This window comes from Saimiri boliviensis, chromosome 3, assembly GCF_048565385.1.
Source record: "Saimiri boliviensis isolate mSaiBol1 chromosome 3, mSaiBol1.pri, whole genome shotgun sequence".
Classification (NCBI taxonomy): domain Eukaryota; kingdom Metazoa; phylum Chordata; class Mammalia; order Primates; family Cebidae; genus Saimiri; species Saimiri boliviensis.
In genome coordinates this window covers 12917844-12933894 of record NC_133451.1, presented here as the reverse complement: position 1 = coordinate 12933894, position 16051 = coordinate 12917844, and the positions used below count along the sequence as shown (strand labels likewise).

Sequence of the window (16051 nt, the reverse complement as noted above, 5' to 3'; positions counted from 1 at the left end):
AAAGGAAAACATGCCTCCTGCAAAATTAGCCTAAGTCATTGATCCAAGTGAGAGGCTGTGTTTAAATCAGGAATAATTCTTTAAATTTCAACCCATGACCCTGACAATGAGGTTGTTGTCTTTGGAAATGAACCAGTATGTTTCATCTGCGTGTGGCAGATGCTCTTGCCGAAATATTCATGATACAGTGGAAAGGCGCAGGGTCGGCAGCCAGAAAACCAGGTTCTGGTCTCTCTTGTGTGATTTACACAAGTCACATTCCTTTCTTAGTCTCAGTTTCCTCATCAATGAAATAGACTTTTTTTTATTCTGATGTGATTATCTCTTCCTGGTTGCTTCCTCTCTGTTCCTCCCTCCCGCATCCCATTTCTCTTTCTTCTAAACTCCCAACTTCATAATGATAATGAAGGAATACAAGCTGAGTTGATGCTTGGGCTTGGACAAGACCGTGGACGGGCCTTTGCAATGTGAAGCGGAGCTCCATGTGAATAAATGAAGGAAAAGACAAGGAGGTTGAAATTTTGTTACTGCAAATGTATTCATTCACGTATCCAGTCATTCATTTCACTAGAAACCCATTAAGTATCTCAGTCAAGCACGAGACCTTGAGGCTAAGAGAGTAAAGTATCATTCCTGGCCACTAGGAACACATAGTCCCAGTAAGAAGAGAGAGAAATAAATGGTTAATAATAATTAAATATTATATACCAGAAAACACTCAAGGTACAATGGAAGCAGGTATTAGAGGAATTTATCCAGTCATTTTATGTGGTAGAAAGCTTCCGAAAGAAAGTGAATCTGGAGAGGAGAGTAGGACAGATAATATTCTAGAAAGGAGGAACCCAGGACACAGGCAGAATTTCAGGTAGTTAAGTATATCTGTAATTCAAAGCTCTAAGACACGTGGCAGAGGCAGCAAATAGCATCAAATGACAGAGAGACTCATGAGAGTTGTTTGTGTGTGTATGTGTGTTTGTTTTCAGTTTTTTGAGACAGGATCTCACTCTATCATTCATGCTGGAGTGCAGAGGCACAAACACGGCTTACGACAGCCTCAACCTCCTGGACTCAAGGAATTCCCCCCGCCTCATCTTCCAAAGCAGCTGGGACCACCAGCGCACACCATCACACCTGACTAGATTTTTCTTTTTTAGAGATGGGGTCTTACTATGCTGCCCATGCTGGTCTCAAACTTCTGAGCTCAAGCAATCCTCCCATCTCAACCTCCCAAAGAGCGGGGAGGCATGAGCCACTACGCATGCCTCATAGGCCTTGTTAAGGAAAACAACTGACTTATCAGCTATGGTCTGTGTGAAGACAGCCATAACCTCTTTCCTGATGCTAGCATACCTGACAGTGAGCCCATCACTCTCATATCCCCATCCCTGAAAGGCATCACTTGTAATAGTAATGAGAACCATTGTGTGAAGCTCCAGAGAACTTGAACAAAATGGTAAAAACTACAAAAAAAAAAACCAGAAACTTTTAATAGCCAGTGCTGTTCAATTTGAAGCAACAATGAATTCTCCATGAATGACTGTTCTGCCACTCTCTAGAAAGAATAGTTGGACAACTTAAGCTTAATTTGTATTCACGGTAAACCTTAATCTATGTTCACTCTTCCTCCCAGTGGACATTAGTTGAGTCATCAAGAAAAGAGCACCATGGGCCAAATCTTGTGAAGATTTCTCTCTACTAGACAAGTTATACTCATCAAATAATAATTGTTTAACTTTACATTTGAGTTGTACAAACCAAACAGTGCTGTGATTTAACTAGACATTTCTGAATATTGAAAACAGCTGGAAGTCAACTATTTGGGGACTTAAGATTGGAAACATCCAGAGAAAATAATCTCCAAGGCCTCCTGCAGCAAAGAGAGTCTGTGACTTTAGAGATTAGAAAGATGAAAAACAAAGAGTGATTGTTTCCTTGAAAGATTTTGAAGACATGCTCTGAGTAGAGAAAGCAAAGGTGAACAGAAATCTCAGGGAGAAGAAAAAGCCTTTGAAAGGGAAGTAGTTGAAAACAGTCTGGAATTGAAGAGATGCACAGAATCAGGTGGGCGAAGCTTAGGATGCATGCGCAGGTCTGGCTGAGAAACAGACTTTGATTATGGACATGTGCTTTAGCACGCTCAGACTCCTTTCCTCTTCTGTGTGTTAGATGAATGACCCTCTGCTTTAAAGCATTGTTGCAACAATTAAGTGAAATATTTTATGTAAAGCCACTAGCTATGCTTTGCACACAGTAGGTTTGCAAAGAACAGTAGTAATCATAAGAATGACAATGATGTTTTAATCAAGATGTTCAGATACCAGGAGCACTTTAATTTGTTTACCATGCAAAAAGATGCAAGTCTTTATTGCTCTAGTGACAGTTAGATGACTTTAGAAGCAGCCTAGGGATAGTGTGTCATTGTCATTGTAGATAATAAAAGCAGAATTGAGAGGAGAATTAATGAGGAAAGCAGACAAATCCAAAATGCTAGGCCATCATCCGTCTGGACTGCATCAATGCGGGGAATAAAGGGATGACGTAAGTGTTTATTTCTAACTCTCTCTCTCTCTCAGAATGCTGAGTGTTTTCAGTCTGGCTTTTGCTTTTAGAGCTCCCAACACACCTGGACTCCAAACAGCATTTTTAAAAAACCTGTTGTTGGCCTGGATTCCTAAAGCAACTGTGTGTATGAAATCATGTTTTTGTTACACGGGTAGGAAGGTAATAGTGATATTCACCCCAAGTAGTAAGAAATTGTACCACAAAGAGTTAAACTAGAAAATTAGTACAGCTAGAATGAGATAAGCAAAGTCACCTCCCAGAAAAAGAGTGGGCCCCAGGCCAGCAGGATGAAGGCCAACCTCAATGAAGACATTAAGGTATCTAGAAAAAAATAAATAAATACCTTGGCCAGAAGGAAGCTGACCAGCATGAAAATATAAAAAAGAGAACCACACAACTGCTGGGTATGGTCTGATCCAAGCCCTCTCCAAGGTCATGCAAATGATCAAATACTCTGGAATCTGTACAAGCTGCCTATCACCTTGAGGACAACTCTCCCCGCCGCTCCTCACATGGCCCATGAAACCGTATGTGATTAAGCCCCAACAGTTTTCTCGCCCACCTCTCTCCAACTCACGCAATTCTACTCTAGTCCTGGCCTTCTTTCTGTTTTTACAATGACTAGTCTCTTGGCCTGGGATTCTCTTTTCCCAAATTTTGAATGACTCCTTCCCTCATTTCGTTGTTTAAATTTAGTTCAGTCTTCCCTAACCACCTTATCTAAAATCCGTCCAACAGAGAGTCAAAGCCAGGCAGCGTGTTTGCAACTTGTGAAACAGTTGGACATTTTTCTGAGATCTATGAAAAAAATCAGACACACACACACACACACACACACACACACACACACACACACAGACGCATGCATGCAAAAGCCAACAAATACCATGCCAGAAAAAGCTGGTTTAAAAAGCTGCAAGGGAGGTACACTCTGCACAACACAAGGCTGGTGAAATATTTGGTCTCGGCAGATTGCAATGCTGCAGTAATATTTCCTGAACAAGGAAGACAGCCATCCAGGAGAAGCTTATTTATTGGAGCAGGGTTTCATAGCCATGAATCTGGCTTATAAAGCAAGTGAAACCTTTTAGAATACTTATCCATTCTGTCTTTTAAATGTATTTGGTAAAATTTTTAAGTTGTTTTTCCCCTAAAGTCTTCTATTCTGAGACTTTGATCTTACCAATTGAGGTTTATGAAATCACAGAACTTTAAGGAAGGAAAGCAATAACACTGTTTAATTCTCATTTGGCGAAAGCATCCCAAATGGAAGATGGAGATATCAGACTGTCCCATGATGTCACTATACTCCCAAATCCAATAAATGGCTTTTGCTCTGATTTTATTCCCACCAGGCAAGGTTCTGATTATAATTTGGCTTTTTATGTAGGTCTGCTAGGAAAAAAAAGAACTAGAAATATGAACCTGAACTTTCTGTCTCTCTGTGTCAATTGTATGTCTTGCTGTTTACCAATATATAGCACGAATGACTATTAACTTGAGCTTTCCTGTATATGTGTGTCTTTAGTACTGTAGCAAGAGGCTTCCTTGAGGGACTTCCTGGGACTGGGAGGGAAGAGTCTCTGTCTTTTTTTTCCAAAACTTTTGTTTTAAGTTCAGGAATACAAGTACAGATTTGTTACATAGGTAAAGTAAACTTGTGTCATGGGGCTTTGTTGTACAGATTATTTCATAACCCAGGTATTAAGCCTAGTACCCATAAGTTATTTTTCCAGATCCTCCCACCTCCCACCTCCCCACCCTTCAGCAGGCCCCAGTGCATGTTGTTCCCCTCTATGTGTCAATCTCTGTGTTCTATGTGAACATAGAACAGATAAATATTCTCAGCATTTAGCTCTCACTTATAACTTAGAACATGTGGTATTTGGTTTTCTGTTCCTGCGTTAGTTTGCTAACGATCATGGCCTCTAGCACCGTCCCTGTCCCTGAAAAAGACATGATCTCATTTTTTATGCCTACGGAGTATTCCATGGTGTCTACGTACCACCTTTTCTTTATTCAGTATATCATTGACGGACATTTAGGTTAATTCCATCCGTGTCTTTGTTATTGTGAACAGTGCTGTTATCTGTAAGGAACTCAAACAAATTACGAGAAACAAAAACAACCCAACAAAAAATGGGCAAAACCCTCCAGGTCTTTACATCATAGAAGGATGAAAGGAGAGAGTAAGATAAGAGCCTTTTGGTTACCAACTTCTAGGCCCTTCCTAATAACTATCTAGTGCTAATGTGGGAGAAACATGAAGCATGTAGTGTGTGCATGTGTGTGTGTGTGTGTGTGTGTGTGTGTGTGTGTGTGTGTGTTGCTGTTCCAGCATTTTCTTTGTTAAGCCAGAAGTGAGGGAATAAATGTGGTTGGGTTTCTAGAGCATCTCTTGCGATCCGGTGAAAGAAAAGGGCAGTCCCTGTGCCAGCATGGTGCCTTTAAAGGAGGGAGATTTTGGAGAAGAATGGCCCTCTGAGAGCCAGAGGCTTAGGAGCCAAAGTCCAGGACACATGTGGTCAAACTTGGCATAGGGTTACAAAACTATCCTCCTTTAAAGAACCATAAGAGTCTGAACAGGGAACTGGATAAGAAAAAGCATCTAGAGGGAGAAGCTGTAGTCAATTGTAATAATTTAAAGATCAAAAATGGGTGGTGACATAAGCATCATGAGAATTCAGGGACCTTTACACCTGCTACAAAAGAACTGAAATCTCATGTACCCTTCACTGACCTCACTCAGCATGCAGACAAACCAGGATCTGATTCTGCCTGGTGCAAGACCAACACCGCGAGGTCATTTTGCTAACTGCTGCCCAGCCTCTGGGAATAACACTCAACCACTCTGAAGTCTCTTCTTTGAAACTTCAAACGAACTAAAGACAGGGGCCAGTCTTAGAACTTACACAAATAAATACAGTTTCTAGGAGTATCTCCCAAAATGTGCTCCCTATTTCCTTTGAACATGTTTTTGTTAAGGAAAAAAAAAATCTAATGCAAAAAAAAAAAAAAAAAATACAAAACAAACAAAACAACTGTGAGGCAGGTGTTATTGACCTCACTTTATAAGTGAGCAAACTAAGGCTCAGAACATTTAAGGAAAGCATCCACCACCACTTGGCCAGCGGGCGACAGATCTGAAACTGAAACCTGAGTCTCTGAGTCTAAAGCTGTTTCAACAAGACCCAGTCACTTTGCCGTCATAAAAGAACTTGACAATTATACAAAGACATACCCCATTGACTACTTCAAGTAAACACCCACTGTGTGCAAGAAATCATGTTAGGTCCTGGTGATTGAGGTTCCAGTCCTGAAGAATGCAGTTGTCTGTAGGTGGGGAACAGCACCTGCTCCAGAGTTTCTCATGAAGGTCCTTATAGATTCTTCTAGGAGACTGGGAAAGGCAGGAGGTGGAGGAAAGCTTCATCAAGAGAAGAATATTTCTGCATTCCAAGCACAAACATTCAAAGCAGAGAGAGAAAAAAGGGATGTAGAGGTTTGAACAGGCTGTGTGCAAGGTCAAAGAAAAGCAAACTGCTTATTCCACTTCAAGAAGAAATGGAATTCCTTATGGGAGGAATGGGTAAAAGAAAATTATGTACATTTTAGAAGTAAAAACAGAATGTTGAGTTCTTGAGACTTCCAGGAACATCCAGAAACATGATAGAATCTAACAACCAATAACCAAATGCTAAAATTCTAGAACCCTGGTTGTTTCCTCAATGTTGCCACTTTCACTATGTTCGTTGCTTTAAAACTCTTAATTCAAAAAAGATCTTGCAGGTTCCACCTCCGCAGCAAAAACACAGGGAGCTGAATAGACTTTTAACTGGTGCGCAAAGAAAGCAAACGGGTGTGTGGCAGCCATTTTGAAGATTAGGAAGAAACAAAATCTCTGGCTGGTGACAAGAAACCACAATGAGCACAGGAAGCAGATTTGGCTTGAGAGGGAGCCCTGAGGAGGAACAGGACATAGGCCCAGGGGCTCCTGGATAATAAAAATGACTCCCGCCAAGTCCACCTCCTAGGGTTCAAAGGAGATGCACGAGTGGGATCACGACCCGGTTAGTTCTGATGATGATCTTTCCTAGGCTTTTAACGGGATACTAGGGAATCCTGCCATTCAACTCTTATCTCTGAAGGCTCCTGCTTTGCTTTTTAATCCAGCATTCCTAAAGCCTTTCATCTGCGTTTCTGGACTCAGCCTATTGCTGCAGCAGAGCCTCGTTGGCTGTTTAATGATAGTCTAATGAGGTCTCAGAGTGTCCTGGAGGAACGCTTCTGGCCAGCCGCTTTCCCTTTAAGAAGGGGGCCTTTGAATCTAGGTCTGCATTCAGTATGAATCAAGCTTTCCGTCTGTGTCTGTTGCACACACGAGTGAAATCCACCTCTGCATCACCCGTTCCTGGAGGGGATTTTCTTTCTGTATTACACCTGCCGAACGCCATCCTCTTTTCTCTGGCAAGCCTGGATACATGATTAATATTTTAAGCCTCCCAGGTTCCGCTTTCCCTAGTTTCAAAAGTGCCTGAATATTGGACTTTTAAAAAATGTATTTATCTCCCCATCCAGGCTGCTGAGGAGAAACTGCAAGTAGAAGGCACAGCCACGGGGGCCTAAACAAATCAGGGCAAATCTTTAAGTTGCTTCTGCAGTCATTGGGTTTTTTTTTTTTTTTTTCATAAGCATCTCGGATGCTACGTCTCTCCTGCTGACCTTCATTTTGGAGCGGAAGGAAGAACAGTTTTAAGAGGGCGTTCTATCTTTTCCTTTGGAAACAGAGACTTGAACTGTATGGCTAGTGTTAGCTCAGTTCAGAGAGAAATGTGTCTGATTTCCTGTCTTCTCCAGGCACTACCATCTTTTCAGCTTCAGTCCAGAAAGACTCTTCTGATTTTTCTCTCCTGAGCTCCGTCCTTCTGCCTAGGAGGCACCGCAGAAACATCCCCCACAAGGCTTCTGGCATTCCCCTCACGGAGGGCTGCAGGCACCTGGTTATCTCCCCATTCGCCTTGTCCTTACAGCAAGGTTCCTTTACCCAAGAAGCAGAAAAAGCCTTGGATATGGAGGCAGGAAGGGCTGGCTACTCACCCCTGAATCTACAATCAGACTGTTTATGTTTAAAGTCATTTTTGACACTAATTTTTAACTGATTCCAGTCCTGGGAGAGTTGGGCAAGTCCCCTAATTACTTTAAGCTTTAATTTCTTTACCTGCAAAACCAGGGATGGTAATAATAGTCACAGAATAATAAAGAGTCAATAAATAATAAATGAGAGTACAAATAGGACTCACACGTTGCAAACATGTATAATATATTACAAAGATCTACTATATGCATTTATTATACAGATGACTGGAGTTTGGGAATCCCTGTCTGCAAAGATACTAAGTTCTCATCTACTTCTAAATCCCTAAGCATCAATCCCTATAATAGATAAATATTGAACAATCATAAGAATGAGGAGCAGTGTTTGTTTTTGTGGTGTTGGTGTCTAGTGAGTCACACAGACCCACAGACAACCACAAGAGAAGCACCAGTCACTGACTTTCACTTAGCCCAGTAGCCAGGACAACGAAAGGGCTTTCTTCTTTGGGTGAAGTATACTTACTCCTTCTCAGAAATGTTTAATGTCTGCAGCCAGCAGATTCCCCTCTATCATACCATGTGTTTCTGCTCCCAAAAGCCTTTGATGGAACACGACTTCTCCTGATTGGATTGAATCCGAGATCTCTATGAACTGGCAATGCATTATGATGTCTTGGAATGGTGAAAGCAGATGTAAAGTATGAGGGGTGCCTGCCTTCGAAGAGCAGTATTGCAGAGCAGAACAATTACAGGACTTGAGAGTGGAGAACCCAGTGCAAGGCATGGTCCTTCTTGGTTCTATGGATTTGGGCAATACACTTGACTTACTTGTAAAGACAGAGATAATTCTATCTACCTGTTGACAGTAATGTAGGAAATAAATTCGATGATGTACATGAAAATATTTTTTGGATTATAAATCTTCTTATAATCTTAGTTTTACAGCCTAGCATAAAGAAAAGGCTACACACTTTTCACAATAGGAAAATCACAGAATCATCCTAAATGCTGGTCAATGGTAGATTAGACAAATAAAATGTGGTGCATGTACAACATAGAATACTATGCAGCCATAAAAAAGAATGAGATCATGTTCTTGCAGCAACACGTATGCAGCTGTAGACCATTATTCTTAGCAAACTAACGCAAGGTCAGAAAAACAAATACTGCATGTTCTGACCTAAAAGTGAGATAAAAGCAATGAAAATATATGGATACAAAAAGGAGAACAATAGGCCCTTGGGCCTACTTGAGGATGGATGGTGCAGGAGGGAGAGAATTAGAAAAAATACCTATTTGGTACTATGCTTAGTACCTAGATGATGAAATAATCTGTACAACAAATTTCCGTGACATGAGTTTACCCAAACAGCAAACTTGCACGTGTACCCCGAACCAAAAACAAAAGTTAAAAGAAAAAAAAAGAGAAGAGGCTACAGAAAATTCATGTAAGGCATAAGGAAAAGACATGAGAGAGGAAAGGAACAAAAGAAGAAACAAGATACACAGATGGCATTTTTTAAACTATGAAATAGGAAAATATTGGTCAAGGGTTAAGAGCCTATAGGAATTCAGAGGAAGAAGAAATTGCGTAGAAGTAATACAACTAAGTTTGCATTTTGTATATACGTATTTTTGCTTTTGCTTTTTCATTTTTAATGAAAAGAAACAGGTAATTTTGTAAAAGTCAGAAAACACCAGTATCCTTGTGATCTAATCCCAGGTTTTTCTGTCAGCCAGACGCACTCTAATTGATAAAGGATGCATTTCTGACCCCATTCCAAATACGTGAAATTAGAAGATGCGATTGTATATATAATAATAAAAGCACAATTATCATATTATCATACCAGGTATTATCATACCAGGAACACAGAGTTGTTTCTTCTTGACCTGGAGCAAATATGAAGAGAAAGTCAATATACTTACAAACGACATTTAATAATGTTCACAAGAACAGAGTTTGCCCACAGATGAGAAATTATGCATTGCCTTGTTTCAAAAAGTTACCAATGTAGTGCTTGAAACATCCAGCAGGTAAGCAGCAGGCCTAATAGAGTCTGTTTCTGGAACTGTCTGCTAGCAAATGAGCATGCTCAGTCCAGAAAGCCATTTTTCACGAGAGGAATGGAGAGAGGGAGAGAAAGGCAATATTTACATCTCATTCTGCATAGCTCAGTACAGCCTCATCTTCTTGACCTTTTCATAATGACAGTCATAAGTGGCCTTCTGCTTGCCAGGATGCTTGCAGTTAGGAGGGGACCTCTCAGCCTCTGGCTTCTCTAGGTGGCCTACTCTCAACACTCTGGTTTTGAGTTCTTCTGTGTTTCTCTATATGGGCACGTTGAGCTCCTCATGATAAAATCTGTTGTGCTACATGTAATTCATAGCCATGTTGGTAGGTATGAAGGATAGCTCACTGCCTTTTTTTCTTCTGCTGCTCTGCCAGCAGATGGGCCTTGGCATCCTCTATGGAAATATTTTTTATTCCAGCATTGTTGCCGAGGTCTAACTCGGGAATGCCACTCAGCATCTGGTTGGAAAACATCTCCTTGGTCTTCTTTGCTGAGGCAATGTGGATGTTTTCTGGAAGTTCATAAATTCCTGCATTCCTTGGCTTGACTTTCTGTTCCTCATGTTCCATGATCCCTTTCCTATTCTTTAGCTCTGTCTCAGTGTACTTTATGGTGGCTGCATCCTTATTCCTTCAGTTGGTTTCTGCAGAAAATGATGTCCCCAAGTGAAAGTCTTCCTCTTCTCTGATTTTATCTTTGCCCTTTTTCTTCAGTTTCTTCATATCCACCATACCAGCTGTCTTCATCTGAAAGGGATCTTTCACTAGAGTGTTCTCTTCTTGTATCTTCTTTCCCAGCAGCCAGGCCATAGCGCCCATTGAACTTATTCCTCACATTATGTACCTCTCTGGCCTATTCCAGTTTTAATTGAACCTCCTCTGAGTCCTCATCTTCCTCTGACTTTGAGTCATCCCAGTGCCAACAGAAAGTCTTTCCAGTGACAAGCATGGTGGCACCAGCCCCATGGTTCAGCCACAGTGCCACTGTGCCTTGAGGTTTGCATTTTAGTGTAAATTTATGATAAAACAGCTTCTAGTAGCTCTAAGTGAGGTAGACTTGTGAGGCCGATACTAGAGATAAGAAAAATAGTTTAAAAACAGCTTCAGTGGTCAAAAATAATAAACAGGCAATGTCAACTAGGATGGACAAAATATATTGGAACAAGAATAAGGAAGAAAACATTCCAAGAAATGGGGAGGGCGGGGGGTGATATAGTCTGTGTATTTATCACCACCCAAATCTCATGTTGAATTGTAAACCCCAGTGCTGGAGGTGGGGCCTGGTGGGAGATCTTTGGATCACGGAGGCAGGTCTCTCATGGCTTGGTGCTATCTTTGTGATAGTGAGTTCTTGCAAGACCTGGTCATTTAAAAGTGTGTGGCAGCCCCCCGACCCCTGCAACCTTTGCTTGCTCCTTACTTTTGCCCTGAGACATATCTGCTCCCCCTTTGCCTTCCACCATGATTGTAAGCCTCCTGAAGCCTCCCCAGAAGCCAATCAAATGTCAGCATCATGCTTCCTGTACAGCCCGCAGAATTGTGAGTCAATTAAATCCCTTTTCTTTATTATAAATTACCCAGTCTCAGGTATTTTTTTATAGCCGTGCAAGCACAGACTAACACAGCAGGTTTTTGAAATAACTTTCAGGTTCCCCACTGGGGCAACTGGCTGGTTGAGGGTATCGTTTGACTATGGCAGGGAATATTTGAGGAAAAGAAGGTTTGGAGAAAAAGGAGTAAATTCAGTTGTGAATATGTTGAGTTAAAGCTTAAATAGGGAAGCAGATAAAGACAGCAGCAGGTAACTGGATACAGAAGTATGAATCTGAAAAACATAAACGTGGGAGTCGATGCAGAGGAAATAACAGATCAGTCCCCCAGTAAGTGTGTAAGGAGAGAATAATAAAAGAACTCAAGATAGATCCCTGAAGAGCGCCAATATTTTTACATGTCTCTATGAAATTGTCAGAAAAGGTAGACAATTCATGTGCAATTGCCAATGATAGTTTTTAGTATGAAATCCTGAGTCAGGTTTTCTCTTCCCAGGTCCAGTACTTACCAACATGGGCATGTCAATTCAATTCCTTGAGCCTCAGTTTCTCCCTGTATAACCTGGGAATACAATAGGACACATTTGCTGCGAAAACTCAACGGAATAATGTTGGTAGAGTGTTGATCCCAATACCTAATATATGCACACATAAATATTTAATAAGTATTAGATATTTTAAGTGGTTTTGGGGAAAAGGACTTCATATGCTTGTGTTTTAAGATTTCTTCAATTATCCAAAGGTGGGCTGTTCCCAGGCTACCAGTGTAGGAGAAGACCATTAACAGATTCTTTTTCAAATTCTCCTAGGTGCATCACTGAGCAGCCCCCAGCAATCCTTTATGTTTTCCCCTCTCTTGACAGCTTCCTGCTCCACCTTGGGGATCATCCCATGTTCTCCTCACTAGGCAAAAATAGAGTTATCAACCAAACACATAAATAAAACTGTAAGATAATTTCAAATAGTGCTATAGACTGACTGTTTATGTCCCTCCAAAATTCATATGTTAAAACATAATCCCAAATGTGAGGGACATAATATAGATGTGATAGTATTTGGGGTGGGTAAAATAAGCCCCAGAGAGCTCCCTTCCCCTTTTGCCATGTGAGGTTACAGCAAGGAGATAGCCCTCTGTGAATCAGAAGGCTGTCCTGAGGGAAATGGACCCTCCCAGGCACTGATTTTGCATTTACCTTGATCTTGGACTTCTCAGACTTCCAAACCATAATCAATGCATTTCTGTTTTTTATAAGCCCCATTCTATGGTAATTTGTTATAGCAGCCCAAATGAAGTAAAACAAATAGAAATAAAATAATGAAAAATAAGCAGAAAGCAGTGATAGGATACGTCCAAGGTGGAGCTTTCCATCAGTGACACTTAGCAGAAACTTAGACCCTAAGTATGTGAGTGAATGTGTGCAGAGGTATGGCTGGATACTATAGTTTCTTATTTAAGCAATTATTAAAGCCAGGCACGAGGCTGGATGTGTTCCTAGATTTGCATTTCTCATTTGCAACTTTCTTTTTCCCTCTTGAATTAAGCAAACCCAACAAAAGAAGTGCTCTCCACTCCCTTTCCAGTAAGCTACAAAGAAGACGATGCTTTGAATTAGATGATAGATTTTTCTGTTTCTGCCACTCTAGGCACCTCCACACTTTAAGGTGTTTGATGAGTGAGAACATAAGGTTCAAAGATTCTACCACGTAAAGCATGAACTGGTAGAATTTCTCTCCACTAAACTAAAATCCACAGTAGCACTGCCTAGTTAGAAATAATATAACAACCTCTCAAATCTGCACAGGGACTGACAGTTTGAAAACTGTTTTTGTGGACTTGATTATATTTAAGACCCACAGCCACCATATGAAACAGTATTTTCTCCAATTCATAGATGAGGAAACTGAGGCTCAGAGGTGATATGACTTTCCAAATATGCTACTTAGTGTTGAAACTAATATTTGAAGTCATTGCTCATCCGTCTCTGGGTTCACTTTCTACCACTGTTATCTCAGGGCTCCTGAAATAGCCTTGGGTCAATATATAACACTGGGTCTGTCCGAAATTGCTAGCACTGGCTCTCAGTCAGCCATAACATGTTGCCTATGTTTACTGTAGTTTCCCCAGCCTACGGGTGAAAAAAGACATCACTGTTTCTCTGGCTCGCTCATCATGCTGAAAGATAAGACTTGACTAAATGTGTATCCCCTACCCTCTGGGCAGTCCCAAGAAGGTTTCTAATGTCAACTTGCTCAGGCTGCCCCTATGCAATGCCTCTGCTGTCCTTGAAGATCCCTTGGACACTTTCCCATGCCCATGGCTGCCTCCATCTGCCCCTTCCCCTGTTGGCTCAGAGAATAAAACTGCTGCTCAAGGCCCTGGTATTGGTACTTGTACTATTTCTGTTAAGCATCTTATTCCATGCCCACCTCAGGCACTATGGTGTCAATGCAAGTTACCCTGGAGTGGAGGAAATTCTGCTACTTTTTATGTCACTTCATTTAGGCCTCCCATAAGCATCCTGACATGGTCTTAGTCTGAGCATCTCTGTGTTACACATGAAGAAGCAGATGTAATCACCCAACAGGCTCTTCTTAACTACTACACGGACAAAATCAATTCACTGTGACTGTTGCATTGCAGTAAAGAAAGAGTTTAATTAATGTGAGGCCAGCCACATGGAACAACCAGAGTTATAATTCAAATCAGTCTCACTAAAGGCTCAGAGGTTAGGGTTTTTCAAGGACAGTTTGGTGGGCAGGATAGTAGGGGATGGGTGCTGCTGATTGGTTGGGGGTGGAATCACAGAGGTATGGGAAACAGTCCTCATGTACTGAGTCTGATTCTGGGTTGGGGAACCACAAGATGAGTTCCATCATGAGTCACAAATCTAGGTGCGGTCAGCAGTTGCCATAATACAAAAGTCTGAAAAATACCTCAAAGATCAATCTTAGGTTCCTTAAAAGTGATGCTATCTATAGTAACAACTGAAGAAGTCACAATTCTTGTGACCTGTGGCCACATAACTCTGGTCAGTAAGGGATTATGGAAACTATGACTACATTTTAGCAGGATTCAAGCTCCTCCCATTATCTTATCTAGTGACGTTCTGTTAATCTTACAGAGGTGGTTTCAGCCCCCCAAAGAAGGAGGGGATCAGTTTTAGGGAGGTGCTGCTATTATTCTTGCTTCAAAGTTAAATCATAAACTAAATTTCTCCTGTGGTTAGCTTGCCCTATGCCCAGCAATGAGTGACGCCAGCCACGCTGTAAGGCTAGAGGCAAAATGGAGTCAGCCATGCTGGATTTCTCCCACCGTTGAGATCTTTGTAAAGGCAGTTTCACAGAGACTCAAAGAAGTAAAGCCATTTGTTCAAATCCAAATAGGTAGTAAATGGGGGATTTAAAACCCAGGCATGTCTGATCAGCGAGTCCATGTGCTTAACCTCAATACTCCATGGGATATTGTGATTTATAAAGAGGAGTATGTATTTGGTCTTCATCCAGTTCCTGGTACACAGCTCCTAAAACCCTTGGAGTTTCCTAGGTGAGCTGAGCAGTAAAAGTGAGAGGAGAGTCCATTGTTATTCATTACAAACTCCTTTCATCCACACCTGAGCTTTTGCAAATGAGGTGACTACTGGCTTTCCAGACGACTACATGATGGGGTCTGGTTACCAGGGGAACCAACGGCATGATTACAGGGTTGGAACTTCCAGCCCCACCTTCTGACCTCTGGAGAGGGAAGATAGGCTGAAGGTTGAATTGACTGCTAATAGACAATGATTTAATCAATCAAGCCTATGTAATGCAGCCCACAAAAAAGAGACAAAAGAAAGAGGTTCACAGAATGTCCATTTAGTGACCACGCAGAGGCCCAGGAGGATGACCTTGCTCTGCGAGGGCATAGAAACTCCACACAATTTCCCTATCCCTTGCCATGCACATCTCCTCCATTTGGCTGTTCCTGAGTTATATTTCTTGGTAAATAAACTGGTAATCCAATACCTTGTGTTTTCATGAGTTCTGTGAGCTGTTCTAGCACGTGATAGAACATGAGGAGGGTGTCATGGGAACCTCTGATTGGGAGCTCTGGGGGTCAAGAGAAACCTTCCCCTTTGCTCTTTGAAGATTCACTGAAAGTCAACTGACAGTAAATCAAAAATAAAATTCTAAGGCCCCCAAGTGAACAGACTCCCTATTGGCCAAAAGGACTCCAAAGAAACATTAAAAAATTGAGTTACTGGCCGTAAAGGGAAGGGAGGTGGACATGTCTCGTTGTACCTCTTTCTTTTTGGAGTTTAGACACAGCAACTGACCAGCATTGATGTTAAAACAGAGATCATAAGGCTAACAAAAAGACTCTTTGTGACAATAAGATACCAAATTATAAACAAGTCCTAAGGCCACACAAGGCAAGGGTTAAGTCACACCCACAGGCCATCAACCTTGCTACATAAATCCTTATCTTAAGACATTCCTTTCTACTGACTCCAAGTTTTAGACAGAGGCTTACTCCTTTAACCAACTGCAAAAGAACTTATAAGATGTAAGCCCCATTTCAAGATATTCTATCTTCTTGGGTGAACCAATACATATCCTTCTTATGTATTTTCCTGTGACTCTCACCTCCCTAAAATGTATAAAACCACATTGTAAACCAACAGCCTTGGGCACAGTTTCTCAGTACTCCCTGAGCCTGAGCACCCACTTCCCAGGCTTGCGGTCATTCTTATTGTCTCGGAATTAACATTTAAAAAAATTTTTACAGAAT

The 16051-nt window shown here is 41.3% G+C and overlaps 1 pseudogene; it reads right to left on the bottom strand.

Annotated features, from left to right (window-relative positions):
- Positions 1-8668: 8668 nt before the first annotated feature.
- LOC141583975 (splicing factor C9orf78 pseudogene) overlaps positions 8669-16051 on the bottom strand; it is a 358102-nt pseudogene continuing 350719 nt past the window's right edge.